The sequence below is a fragment of the Myotis myotis genome, unplaced genomic scaffold (genome assembly GCF_014108235.1).
Source record: "Myotis myotis isolate mMyoMyo1 unplaced genomic scaffold, mMyoMyo1.p scaffold_m19_p_6, whole genome shotgun sequence".
Classification (NCBI taxonomy): Eukaryota; Metazoa; Chordata; class Mammalia; order Chiroptera; family Vespertilionidae; genus Myotis; species Myotis myotis.
Window position 1 is genome coordinate 64,954,586 of NW_023416368.1, and position 15,259 is coordinate 64,969,844.

The 15,259-nt window shown below is 38.1% G+C and overlaps 1 long non-coding RNA gene across 1 annotated transcript; it reads right to left on the reverse strand.

The window, feature by feature from the left end:
- Nucleotides 1-4,004: 4,004 nt before the first annotated feature.
- On the reverse strand, nt 4,005-13,343 carry LOC118659351. The gene is made up of 3 exons (XR_004968499.1): nt 13,067-13,343; nt 7,559-7,726; nt 4,005-4,558 (listed from the first exon to the last, which is right to left on the reverse strand). It is a non-coding gene; the product is annotated as an uncharacterized LOC118659351 (long non-coding RNA).
- Nucleotides 13,344-15,259: the final 1,916 nt, after the last annotated feature.

Sequence of the window (15,259 nt, forward strand, 5' to 3'; positions counted from 1 at the left end):
CTGAAATAGAAGATATAGAAATTAAACAATGAAGAAGTTGTGAATCTGTGAACAAATTTTGACCAATAGATGCTATTTATCGAGTTTTTTTAAAAGTATGCACAGATTCCTTCTTCCAGATATAGAGTTAGGATATTATGAAATTAGATATTATGTTCATACTCCATGGTCATTTATTCATTTTTTGAAATAAAAAAAACTTTTTGATCTCTAATCTACAATTAAAAAAAACAACTGTCTTCAGAGCTTGAAAGCCTCAATTCTTCTAAGATTTAGATACAGTTTTATTATATTATAAAAAATTCTTCTGTGTAGGTAGGTGGGTATAATAAACAAATTGTAGACTAGGACTCTGTTTACTTCCACTGGCTGTTGTGATGAGCAAATGAGAGAGCATGTCTGAAGACCTTCAGAACTACTAGTGCCTTAACAAGCAAAAGCCTGTTATATTTCTGACACAGCTTCTAGGCATGCGTAGGTTGAATCACTGTTACATACTTAGGATCCGCTACAGATAAATGCACTTTTCTTCATCAGTAGTACCCCCAGTGTCTAGTAATTTAAATAGTTCATAAACCCTTATATCTTTATGGCTTAAAAAATAAACTGAACAGATAGAATAATCTTCTAAAGATCTCTTCAAGAATCTCCTAAATCTCAAGATTTAGGTCCTTGAAGAGTCACTCTTCAGGAATATCCGCAAGTATATGTTTAGCAGTGGTGTGTTGTACAATATTAGTCAGTCCAGGACAATGTGAGGCAGCTGGCAGTTCTCTGTATAATCTGGTAGCCACTAGTCACATATGAATAACTAAATTTCATTTAAAATAATTAAAATTAAGTTTAAAAAATTTCAGTTCCTCAATCATGCTAACCACATTCTCAGTAGCCACATATAGCCAGTAACTACTACATAGGACAGTGTAGATACAAAACATTCCCTCATTGCATAAGTTCGATTGGATAACATTGCTAAGCTTATTAAAAAGTTCTGGTCCTCCTATGAAGAAAAGACCTCAAACCATAAAGAGCCAAGAATCAGGCATTTTTCATAAGGTAACATTTGGAAAAGGCTAATAAACATAATTCCTCTTTTTAGTTGTACAAGCTACATGAGGGGGAAAAAAATAACACAAAGAATCATTTTATCACAGGAGGAAACCAGAGTCTTCCCCCAATGCCATCTTGAGTTTATATGTGGTACATTGACTTTTTGGTTCACTTCACCATGTAAGCTGTCTGAAATGGAACTGAAGATAATCCAGTCCTTTTCCCCCTCCAAATGTAATATTATAGCAATAACTTCTGCTGGGGTCCAACCCCAGCAGGTCCAGGGGTCTCCAAAGGTGTGGACGGAGTCGGCGAAGAAGGAATGACACGGAGACAGCGTTCAGTAGATCAGCAGCCTAGCTAGGATCTCTAGCCAAGTTCTAGTCAGGATCTCCAGCGAAGTTCTGGTCAGGATCTCCAGCGAAGTTCTGGTCAGGGTCTCCAGCAAAGTTCTGGTTAGGATCTCCAGCCAGGTTCTGTGTCCATGTTCTCTTGCTAAGTTCTCCAGCCAGGTTCCCCAGGTTCCCCAGCCAGGTTCGGTCACCAGATTCTGTAGCCAGGTTCTTCAGCCAGGTTCTGGCTAGGTTCTCCAACCAAGTTCTGTAGCCAGGTCCTGTCCAGAATCTTTTGCCAGGTTCCGTCACCAGGTTCTAGTCAGGTTCTCTTGCCATGTTCTATCCAGGTTCTGTAGCCAGGTTCTGTCTCTAGGTTCTTCAGCCAGGTTCTCTCACTAGGTTCTGTCTCTAGGTTCTGTGTCCTGTTGTCTTGTTACATCTGTATTTATACCAGTTGATTCCAATCCTATCAATCTCTATTACAAAGGTTAGGGCGTTTCTTATCTCCATTCCAGGGAGTAAAGATTATGTAGCTTAAGTGTGATTGTTTGTAGTTAAAGTGATTAACTACCTGCCTGGCACTTAGTTAAGGGGTTTTATCCCCTCCCTAACTTCAGGGAAAAATCCCTACCTGGGGAAACAACCTTTCTCAGAGAGGTGACCTTGGTTAAAACACATAGCGCCAAGAAGGTGAGCAAACATATTAAGAACAGTATGCCATATATGCCAGGTCCCTTGAAACAGCAAGGATGGACCGGCTCCCGGCAAATTTCTTGTGGATATGTATTGAATAAAGTACATCTGAAACCACCTTCTTAGTTATTTTAAAACTAGGGGCCCGGAACATGAAATTTGTGCACGGGTACAGACCCTAGGCCTGGCCTGTGATCAGGGCCATCTTCCCGGGCTGCTGGCAGCCGGCCCTACCCCCCCTGCCGCCACCCACCCCCAGTTCCCTGTTCACCATTGGGCAATCAGAGCCTGCCAGCCGAAGGAGGGGGGCCAGGGGGAAGGGACTGGGGGGTTGGTCAGTGCGCCTCATAGCAACTGGTTGAGCAGTCATTCTGGTCGTTCTGCCATTCGGTCGATTTTTATATTACTCTTTTATTTATATTTCATTTTTCCAGGTATTGCTTCTTACATGTTCGCACAGAGAACATTAAATATACAGCTACCTATAATACATGTTCCTAGGCATTATTATGGATAATTTAACTGAAAACAAGGATAACTTCTAAGTTTCTGAATGAATTTTAGTAAGAAAAATAGCTATTTGAAATTGTGTGTGCTTTCTTAAAACAACAACAACAACAAAAACAAACACAGCTGGTAAGACAGCATCCTCCACGGGGATGAACTTGAGGAAGATTTAAATTCTGACAGAGTAACACTATTCCAATAAAAGAGTAGTTTTAATGTTAGGCAAAAAGAAAGTTTCACCTCTGCAAAGGCTTATCTGGGCTACTGCTCAAGGTTCAAGCAGAGGTGAACTTTTGCTAAGATAAAACAGTTACAATAGGTCACAGGTGTAGGAGGTGCCTGGGAAGAATGTCATGGGACTAAAAAGATGCAAGATTAGGTGTTGGCTAAGAAGCCACTTTTTTATTTTAGTTAAAACAAGCAAAGTGAAGTAAAACCTTTAAAAGCACATTCGTTGATAGGAGAATGTCAAACCTTCAAAAGTGGCAAATTATTTTAGTGAAAAGATGGCTCTATTAAAGACTATTGACAGACCTAAACCTCCCAGTTCTCACTCCATTGAAGGAATAATTTGAAATGCTAATCAGAGTACAAGAGCTGTATTTTGACTGTTGAATGAACATTAATCAATGTTACTTCACTTAAAGTTGTTTCCTGCAGATAACTGAAGTTTATTGCACACGGCTCTGGTACTTTTTGGAAAGCATGTGATGTGTTTTCAGTGCGGGTTCGCAATACTCTAAGGAAGAGTCTACCTCTTTTTAAATCCATGAAATTTTTGTGGAAAAGAATAGCAATACTACTTTATCTAGCAACATCACTCAATTCTTTTTCAGTGCAAACCTGTTGAGTCAATAAATCTCAAATTACTTTTAAATAAACTTTAAATTAAATTAATATACTTTAGATTAAAGTAGTTTTTTTACTGTAAAGACTTTTTTATTTTAACATTTTTTTCCTTTATTGATTAAGGTATTACAAATGAGTCCTTATCCCCTATTGTCTCCCAATCCCCCACTCATGCCCTCCGCCCCCCACCCCCCATCCATTAGTTATGCTTATATGCATGCATACAAGTCCTTTGGTTGATCTCTCCCTTACCCCCCACCCTCCCCTACCTTCTGTCTGAGGTTTAAGCATCTGATTTAATTTTTACTTTTAAATGTCCACTGCTACTCTATTAAACTATATTCATTAATTTTTGTTCTAGTACTTTTGTTTCATTTATTGGTAAATACTTTTCCTCTACATGTCTCCTAGCAATTTTAACTTCTATGCAGACCTTTTGTTGTTGGTATTTGCTATGGTCTGATCCATACTGTTTGTTCCACTTCAACTAACATTTTAGTTTTAGTTTCATGTTCATTTCCTCTAATCTGCTAACTTCTGCCAGTGTCTTGGCTAAAATTAGCAGGGCTTCAACATATTTATTCTGAGCTTTGATTTTTCTTTTTACTCATGGGCACATTTTGAAACATCATGAGACAACTCCCTTGCAAAGTTACTTGGATTTCCTTTGAGATGCTGTACTCACTGCGCTCAGGGCTAGCGGCTAAACTCCCACCTGCTCAGCAACCCATCATGATCCGCCTCCACAGGTGCTGGCTGCTGGTGCGGAGCCTGCGCCAACCTCATTCCTTCTGCCCTCCAGGCACCTCACCAGCCTCTACTTCCTTCTCGGACAGTTACCTACTAGTAAGCACAGGGCAGGGGTAGAGGAGCGGGGTGGGGAGGGGTGGGGAGGAGAAGGAAGGAGAGGGAAGGGCTCTTACACTGGAGACCCTATTCCTTAGGCTCTCCTGGTGGCCTGGCCAGACTTTGCTTCCTGGCTGGAGGGGGAGGGAGGCTCTATTAGAAGTGATCCAAAGGTCTTGCCTGAGAGCAGCAGGGTAGGGAGCACCCTCCTTCAGCGTCCGTGCCAGAGTGCGTGGTCATGTGACTCAGGTGAGTCCTCAAGCCCTTTGCCAATCCACCTGCAAATTAGAAAGGCTTTTGTGTATTTGAAGAGGTGATTTTTCAGGGAACTCTGAGCATGTCACTCTCTCTAAACATCACAGAACTAGGTATTATTTGTACTATTTATGGATAAAACCAAAGGCCAAGGAATTTCACACAGTTGTGGAAGATTATCTGAAGCTGGATTTTTTTTTCCCCCACTGAATACCCAGAAATTCATCTGAACGGCTCAGTGTCACTGACCTCTCTTGTAAGATTTCGCTGGTAATCACTAATCCTTTATCAGTGCACCAGACCATTTACCCACGCATTTATCTACTATGTGCTGAGTACCACAGGAGAACATATGTTCTAGTCTTCTCAAACCTGACTACACGCTACAATTGCTGGGGAGGTTTTTTGTTTTATTTATATATTTGTTTGTTTGTTTTTAAAATATTGATACCTGGACCCCACACCAGACCCACTGCAATAGGATCTCTAGGGGTGTGGCTCAAGAATCATTTTCTTTTCAAACCTCCTCTGTGACAATCACATTCTAAATTAATAGTTGTCAGATGATATTGATAGTAAGAATCAATATATTGAGGGGGAGTGGGTTGAAATGCAGATTCCTGACATCTTGGTTTAGAGCCAGCCGTGGGCAAACTACGGCCCGCGGGCCGGATCCGGCCCGTTTGAAATGAATAAAACTATTGAAAAAAAAGACCGTACCCTTTTATGTAATGATGTTTACTTTGAATTTATATTAGTTCACACAAACACTCCATCCATGCTTTTGTTCCGGCCCTCCGGTCCAGTTTAAGAACCCATTGTGGCCCTCGAGTCAAAAAGTTTGCCCACTCCTGGTTTAGACTTTAAGAAATATTGCACTAGTTTCTCATTTTCTGATATGTAGCCACAGACTGCATATGACTACAGTGGGGCCTTGACTTACGAGTGTCCCGACTAATGAGTTTTTCGAGATACGAGCTGTCTCTTGGTCGATTTTTTCTTTGAGTTGTGAGCTAAAATTCGGGTTACGAGCCAGCTTCAGATACCCCACCGCTAGTTGGCGCAGTGAACGTCACAGTGAACGCCACAACATCAGCCCAGCATCACGTGTCTCACTTGTTCACTTTAAGACTTGACATACGAGTAATTTGTTACGAGCTCCGTCACGGAACGAATTAAACTCGTAAGTCAAGGCCCCACTGTATTTAAATTTATATTAGAATTAAAAACTCAGTAGTTCACCCTGGCCGGTGTGGCTCAGGTGGTTGAACATCATCCCATGCACCGAGAGGTAGTTGTTCACTTGTCCTAGACACTTGTCCTGGACACAATCCACCTGTACAGATTACAGATTCCTACCATTGCAGAGTTCTGGCAAACAGCACCGTTGTAGATTGTTAGCTCTGAGTGCAGCAGTGACCGCCACAGGTTCCTACCTTTCATGTAGGTTCCAGAATAACAAGGGACGCAGATATGAGCAAATAAATTCAGAAAGGGAAAGTGCTGCATCCTGCCTTAGTTGCAGCGGTTCTCAACCTGTGGGTCGCGACCCCTTTGGGTAGTGGTTCTCAACCTTCTGGCCCTTTAAATACAGTTCCTCATGTTGTGACCCAACCATAAAATTATTTTCGTTGCTACTTCATAACTGTAATGTTGGTACTGTTATGAATCATAATGTAAATATCTGATATGCAGGATGGTCTTAGGCGATCCCTGTGAAAGGGTCCTTTGACTGCCAAAAGGGTCTCAACACACATGTTGAGAACCGCTGCCTTTGGTGGTCGAACGACCCTTTCACAAGGGTCGCCTAAGACCATCGGAAAACACATATATAATTACATATTGTTTTTGTGATTAATTACTATGCTTTAATTATGTTCAATTTGTAACAATGAAATTGGGGGTCACCACAACATGAGGAACTGTATTAAGGGTTGTGGCATTAGGAAGGTTGAGAACCACTGGTTAAGGGTTCAAAGAAAGTCTCTCTGAGGAAGTGACATTTAACTGAGACAATCCGAGGTTAGTAGTGGTGGTAGAGTTGCAAGAAGGAGAAAACATAAGGACTGCCCAAAGATGAGGTGTCCTGGAAGGAAGCCCTCTTTAAACAGGAGATGAGAAGCTACAGTGCCATGTCCTTTAAAGAATTAAAGACGCGAAGGCTTTTCATTTAAGGGTAGGGATTAATTCAGCAGTTCAGAAAGAAATCTGAAGTTTCCCTTTCCACACATGCATACCCCAGATACGCACATATACAAACTCTCTTCCAAAAAATATAGGGCCTAAATACAATGGTTTCACTTTGTGGTTATAAGAGACCTCAGTGATCATGTGGTTTGTTCTTGCTTCAGATTCACATTAAGAAATTGAGGCTCCCATTGTTGTGAGTTTCTTAAAACCTAAAAGTGAACTGGGGCTAAGTTAGGCTTGAGGATATTTGTAACAGGATATTCCAGTTCAGTCCTTTTCATATCATGCTCCTTAAACTGAAAATTTTCTTTCAAGTTGGTTCATATGTATTAATGCCTAAACATAACGATCTTTGTTGGAAGACTCTTAGCAGGCACTAGAAGATCAAGGTTAGTTTCACCTAAGTTTTTTTTTTAATATGTAAAATGTCAATCATTAAGATCTGTATACCTCTCCCTTTAATGTAGTCAAAAAGATATAATGTATATAAAAAATATTATGAAGACTTCTGGTTTCTGTTCTAACATTTGAAGATCTTGAAAGTTGTCACTTCTGTCATCTCAGTAAGAAAAAAAGCTAAACAGACTGAAAATCAACAATTTTTATTACATCCATCAGAGAATTAGGGTCACGGGACAAATCACTGTCCTGAACACTGAAGACATGGGTGAATGCAAGGAATCCCAGCTTACTAGGAGCCAGTAATGGGTAGAGGGCACTTAAACAGCAGCCGGTGAATTGCTGGAGACTGAATGTGGACTCAGTCAAGCATTGAAAACCTGGGGAAGCAGGGCCCAGTCTTAGGGGAGCATCCACACTCTCTCGGGTCTTACCTCCAGAAGCCACTTGAGGTTCTCACAGTGAAGATCAGAGAAAAACGCCCTCTTGCTTCTGGCAAGGGGAGGGAAAGGGCAGTCGTTTTGAAATCCATCCAGTGCCTTCAGTTTTCTGAAACAAAGGTGAGCCCTCAGGGAAACTTCTTCATGAAAGTGTCATCTGACCTAGAGGAAGAGCAATTAGACAGCTTGAGCCCCTTTTTGCCTTTCTACCTGCTGGCATGGTTAAGAAACTCTTCTGAAGGTCACCGCCCACTAATGCCAGCTCACTAAAAATGGAGATTTAATCATAAAATTCCCCAATACTTTATGACCATAGTAAAGGGGCTCCGGGATAATGACAGTGCATTGCAACTGAGAGATCTGCAAGACACACTGTTTAAAAGGAGTTTCTAAGAAAAGGACATGAAAGGAAACTGAAGCCTGTGACGCCTACAGCTAGAGCAAACATTAGACACAGTCAAGCTCCTTGCCAGATAAACATAAAACCTCACACTAGAGGCCTATTTATCTTAGTTCTTATTATCCAATATATCATGTCTGGCTTTCAACAAAAAAATTACAAGGTGTAATAAAAGGCAAGAAAAAAAATGCAGTCTGATGAGATAAAGCAAACATCAGAACCAGACTCAGATATGGTAGAGACTTTGGAATTATTATACTGGGAATTTAAAATAGCTATAATTAACATGCTAAGAGCTCTATTGGGAAAAAAAAATGGACAGCATTTAAGAACAGATGTATAATATTCACAGAGTTGAAAACTCCAAGAATCAAAAAAAAAAATGCTAAAACACATAAAACACTGCACCAGAAATGAAGAATGCCTTTCACAACTGAAACATAATGAGTGAGCTTAAATATATGTCAATAAAAACTTGCTAAATTTAAATGTAAAGAGAAATTAGAATTTAAAATAAAAGAAATAGAATATTCAAGAATTATGAAAAAATTAAAAAAGTGTAACACATAGGCAATGGGAATGCCAGGGGGGGAAAAAGAGAGAAAGGAGAAGAAATATTTGAAGTAATAATGGCTGGCAATTTTAGAAAATTAATGGCATACCAAACCACAGTTCCAGAAAGCTCTTAGAACCCAAATAGGATAAAAAAAAAAAAATCTACAGGAAGGCCCATCATATTCAAATTTCAGAAAATCAAACAAAGAAAAATACTGAAACAAGCCTGAGGAAAAAGATACCTTACCTATAGAGTAGCAGAGAGAAGAATTACATCAGACTTTTCTTTGGGAACCATGCAAGCAAGAGAGAATGGAGAGAGATATTTAGAGTGTTGAAAGAAAATCCGCTGTTAGAATTCTGTATCCAGTGTAATTATTATTTTAAAGTGAATGGGAAATAAAGACTTCTCAGGCAAACAAAACTGAGGAAATTATTCACCAGTAGACATGTGTTGGAAGAAATGTTAAAAGAAGTTCTTAATAGAGAAAGGAACATGGTACAGGTCAGAAACTTGGATCTACATGAAGAAAAGAACACTAGAAAATAATAAATGGAAGTAAACAACTTTTCTATTCTTAATTGATCTAATGGATGACTATAAATAATTAGCAGCAGTATATTAGGCGATTTATAGCTTAAATAGTGAAATGAGTGACAGCAATGTTATAAGGGACAGGAGGAAGAAGAATTGGGAATAGCCTATAATAAATTACCTGAACTACCTAGGAAAGGTATCATGTTATTGAAAGTGGATTTAAATATATACCGCAAACTCTAGGGTAATTTCTAAAAATCAAAAATAAAAATTTAAGAGAATTATAAGTGACATGCTAAGAGAAAAGAGAAAATAGAATGATATAAAATATTAATTAAAACAAGAGAAAGCAGAAAAATAGAAGGCAAAAAGGGAAACAAAGAAAATGAATAGAAATCAGTAGGTGGTAGATATTAATCCAGTTCTATCAAGAATCACTTTAAATGTGAATGGTCTAAATATACCAATTAAAAGATAAAGACTGACAGGGTTAATAAAAGATAGAACCCAAGGACATTTTGTCTAAAAAAATTCAGTTTAATTTTAAAGACAGATTAAAAGGGATGGAGAAAGATATACCATGCTACTATTAATCAAAAGAAAGCTTGAATAGCTATTTTAATTTTAGGCAAAGCTGATTTTTTTCTCAGACTCAGAACAGGAAACCATCAGGGATAAAGAGGGGCATTACATAATGATAAAGATGTCAACTCTCCAAGAAGACATTATAATCCTGTGTATGTACCTCACACAGAGTATCAAAATAAATGAGACAAAACAGATAAAACTGTAAGGAGAAAGAGACGCAAATCCATGACCATAGCTGGAGTCTTCAATCCCCTTTTGTTAGTAATTGACAGATCCAGCAGGCAGAAAATCAGTAGGGATCTAGCTAAACTGCCTAGCACCATCATCATCTGGATCTAATTGGCAGTTATATAATACTTCATCCAACCACAGGTGACTAAACATTCTCCCCAACTCACATAGAACATTAGCCAAGATAGACTACATTCTGGCTATAAAACACATCTTTAAAAATTAAAAAAAATCGACATCATACAAAGTATGCTCTTAGACCACAATGAAATTAAACTAGAAATAACAGAAAGACATCTGAAAAATCCCAAACTATTGGAAATTTTAAAAACACACCACTAAATAACTCATGGATTAAAGAAGAGTTCTTAAAACAAAATATATTTCAAAGTAAATGAAAATGAAAATACTATTTAATCAAATTTGTGAGATGCAGTGAAATCAGTGCTTAGAGAAAATTTATAGCATAGAATGCACATATTAGAAAATAAAGCTCTAAAATCAGTAATAGAAGTTTCCATGTAAAAAACTAGAAACAACAACAACAAAAAAATCCCAAATTAAATCCAAAATAAGTAGAACAAAATAAAAGAAATCAAGGAAATTAAAACAGAAAATCAATACAGAAAATTAATGAAACAAAAACATTCCTTATCTGAAAAGTTTAATAAAATTGATAAACTTTTAGCCAGGCTAACTTGAAAAAAAAAGGATAACACAAATATTATTAGAAATCAAAGAGCTACTGACACTATGGATATCAAAAGAATAATAAAGGCATGTTACAAACAAAGCTATGCCCACACATGATCACCTATATAAAATGAACCAATCCTAGCAGCAGTGTATTAGGTGATTATAGCTTGAAAGAAATAGTAAGCCAAAACTCACCCAATGAAAAATAGACAATCTGAAAAGACCTATATTTAAAAAATTGAATTGATAATTAATAGCCTTCTGAAACAGAAAGTACCAGGCCCAGGTAAATTCACTGGCGAATTCTATCAAATATTTAAGGAAGAAATTATACCAATTAGCTGTAATCTCTCCCAAAAAACAGAAACACTTCCTAACTCATTCTATGAGGCCAGCAGTAGCCTAACATTAAAACTAGATAAAGATATTACAAGGGGAAAAATGCAGAACATCGATGCTGAATTTCTCAACAAAATATTAGCAAAAAAAAAGCCAGCTATGTATAGAAAGAATTGTACATAGCTAATGTCTGGAAACAGCCCAACTACCCATCAGTAAATGAGTAGAAAATTTACACAATGAAATACTATGTAGCTGTAAAAAAGAAAGAGAGCTCTATTATCCTTTGAAACAACATGAAGGGACCTGGAGATTATTATGATCAGCTAAATAAACCAGTCAGAGAGAGACAAATATCACGTGATCTTACATATATGTGGAATCTAATGAACAAAATAAACTGACAAACAAAGCAGATCCAGAGACATGAAAGCATGCAACAACAGACTGATGACTCTCAGAAGGAAGAGGGGTTAGGGTGGGAAGAGATTAAACAAATAATTTACATGCATATATGCATAACCCATGGACACAGACAATAGTGTGGTGAAGGCCTGGGGAGGGGGCAGGAATGGGGAGGAAGGGGTCAATGGGGGAAAAAAGGGTTCATCTGTGGTACTTTCAACAATAAAGATAAATTTTAAAAATAAAGAATTGTACACAATGACCAAGTAAGATTTATCCCCGAGTTGGAAGGCTGGTTCAACACTGAAAAAATCAATGAATGCAATCCATCACATCAACAGGCTAAAATAGAAAAATCACACCATCTGCCTCAATCGGAGGTTGAGCATCGATCTATGAACTAGGAAGTCATTTTTCAGTTCCCAGTCAGGATACATGTTTGGGTTGTGGGCTCGATCCTTAGTGGGAGGCATGCAGGAGACAGCCAGTCAATGATTCTCTCTCATCATTGATGTTTCTATCTCTCCCTTCCTTTATGAAATACATAAAAATATAATAAAGAAAAATCACACAATTATATCAATAGATGCAGAGAAAGCATTCGACAAAATCCAACATCCACTCATAATGTTAAAAAATGCTCAACAAACTAGAATACCGGGGAACTTCCTCAGCTTGATAAAGAATATCTAGCAAAAATCTACACCTAACCTCCTGTTTAATGGCAAGCAACTCATACCAGGAGCATGACAAAGATGGCCCCTCTCACCACTGCTTTTCAACAACATATTACAAGTACTAACTAATATAGTAAGGCAAGGAAAAGTAATAAAAGGAATGCAAATTGGCAAGAAAGTAATGAAAATGTCTTACTTGACAAGTGATATGATTGCCCATATAGTAAATCCCAAACAACTGCCAAAAATAACTCCTGGAACTGATAAGCAATTATAGCAAGGCTGCGGGATACAAAGTTAGTACATAACAGACTGTTGTTTCCCTATATACCAGCAATAAACAATGAAGATAGAAATTCAAAACACAGTAACATTTACATTAGCATTAAACAATGAAATATTCAGGTATAAATCTAACAAAATGCACATTATGGCACTTTGCTTCTACAAAAGTCCTTATTAGTATGGTAATGGCTTTTCTTGTAACAATAAAAATCCTCTTTGAATTTATTTTGGTTAGTAAAACAGATACTATTATAGGCCTTTTGAAAAACAAAGTGGTGTAAAGCAAACTTTCAAAAAGTGAGGGGTACTCTTCACTTTATGCCATTTAGGTTTATGAAAGTTTTCATAGGGATGCTCTACCTTTAAACGGGGAAACCTTGTACAAGATGTATCTGAGGAAAACTATAAAGTTGTGATAAACAAAATTAAATAACTAAATAGATATTCTATGTTCATAGATACAAGGCAGTATTAAGATGTCACTTCTTTCCAACTTGATCTGTAGATTCAATGCAATCTCAATTAACATACTAACAAGTTACTTTGTGAATATTGACAAACTGATTCTAAAGTTTATATGGAGAGGCAAAAGACCCAAAATAACCAACACAATACTGAAAAAGATGATCCCAAAATGTAGTGGCTTAAAAATTACTCTCTCACACAGTTTCTGTGAGTCAAGAATTTGAGAGCAATTGGGGTAGGGGTTCTCAGAGTCTCTCAGAAAGCTGGCTGAAGTTCTAATCATCTGAAGGAAGGATGTGTCTGGGGCTAGGTGGCTTACTCACATGGCTGGCAAGTTGGCTGTAGCTGCTGATGGGAGACCTCATTTCCTCTTCAGAGGGTCCTTTCCAGGGGACTGCTTGAGTGTTATGACATGGTGTGGATTTCCCCAGGGTGAGAAATCCAAGAAGGTGGAAGTGTCATTCTCTTTTATGACCTAGCATCTGAGGTCACACACCATCACTTCTGCCATATTCTATTGATTACGCAGTTAACCCCTGATTTAGTGTGAGAAGAGATTATATAATGGCGTGGCTACCAGGAGCTGAGGATCATTGTGAGCTGTCTTGGATGCTGTCTAGGAGGAAGAAAAAGGAGAATTACTAGAGTGATGTCCTCCTGTGAGTGCAAACAGATAGGATCTAGGGCAGGGGTGGGCAACCCCTGGCATGCATGCCAAACATGGCATGCCAGTAACTTTTGCTGACACGCGAAAACCTCTCTTATAATTTTCCATTTACAATTTTTTTCTTAATATCGACTTTTTTATTTTTCAGATAAATTCAGTGTAGGTGCATCTTAGATAAATAAATAATTTTACATAACAAGTTATCTTAAAGACCATAGACATGGATTGAGGAGAGAGAGGAAGAGCAATTTCAATAGTGTCGAAACGAACTATTGAGGACTTGGAATGCCATTCCAGAAAATTTTTTCTGTTTAAAAAACTTTGCAACAGTGTTACTCTCCATGTTTTCATCCACATACACTTGTGCATCTTTGTTCTCAGTGATTAATTTTGTTAAGTCTCATAATAGGAGTAGTCCAACTCCATAGGATGAAAGTAATAGCTCATGCATATCTCTGAAGGTCACAAAATATAAACCTGATGTAAATTCTCTGTCATCAGTGATGCAGCAGCAAAAGTCCCACTGATAATATCAAATGGGAGTCATAAAGTTTTCTGTCAGACTGTCAGTGTACATGTATACATTAAAAAATAAATGTATTTTTCATCATCATATACTGTGTTTTTGTCGCTTGAATGAATTTTATTATTTCTTCAAGGTTCTTCACATATGTACACCTTAAGAGATATCAAGTAGGCATAACATGTTCTCAAAAAATTAGAATTTTGAGTCAGAGATTTTGCTGGTTTTGGCACGCACTCACAAAAAGGTTTCCCACCCCTGATCTAGGGCAACAGGAGAGAGAATAGCCCTTGTTAGATTCAGAGATCGTCAATAGTCACAGTATATTGGTGCAGTAGCAGCTTCTCTGTGAAACAGAAAACAAGGTCATAGGTCAAGAATAAGGCCCTGGAAGGAGGTTTGGAGGTTCATAAATATTTCAAGTTTTTCAGTCTCTCTCAAGTGATGCAGTGGTCATTGTCATGTTGCTTGCTTGGTTATATTACTAAGGAGGAAAAAAAAGCCCTCTTTTTGATCACTGTTGTATTTATTATAAGAGGTACAGCCCGAGTCGTCATAAAGTGGAAGAAAGCCATCTGTGTGTAATTTTTTTAATTTAAAGAGTGGTTTTTTTTTCCTCTTTGGTCTCAAGAACTTTCTATATTTGTAGGATGGAAACTTTTATGCTATAAACATCCTTTGGTCTGTAATTAGATTAGTCTGTTACTTCTGCCTATGGAAGAGAATATAACACACATAATTAAATGTGCTTAAAGGGACATTTAAAATATAAGACATGATCTTTTCCTAGCCCAATCAGCCTGAGACTATGAGAGACAAACCTATAGAACAACTAAGTCAGGTTTACTAACTCACTGTGGGGTGTTTCACCAAAGAAAGGAAGAGAGCTGTTGTAGGACTTTGCAAAAAGGTGGAGTTTAGGTGCAGTGTAAATGAAGTGTTTTGAAGGGCTCAAAGAAAAATAGAGTTGTATATAAAGGGGTCAACATTGGTTCTAGACTGTGAGATGGACCCATGATTCTGCTTTCTTGGAAACAAAATCAAGATGTCCTAGCCAGTTTTGCTCAGTGGATAGAGTGTTGCACTGTGGACTGAAGGGTCCCAGGTTTGATTCCAGTCAAGGGCATGTGCTTAGGATGCAGGCTCAATCCCAGGTCCTGGTCAGGGTGCATGTAGGAGGCAACCAATCAATGTGTCTCTCTCATCATTGATATTTCTATCTCTCTCCCTTTTCAGTCCTCTCTGAAATCAAGAAAATTTTTTGGAGGGGGGCAGGAGGTAGGGGGATAAGAGATCAACTAAAGGACTTGTATGCATGCATAGAAG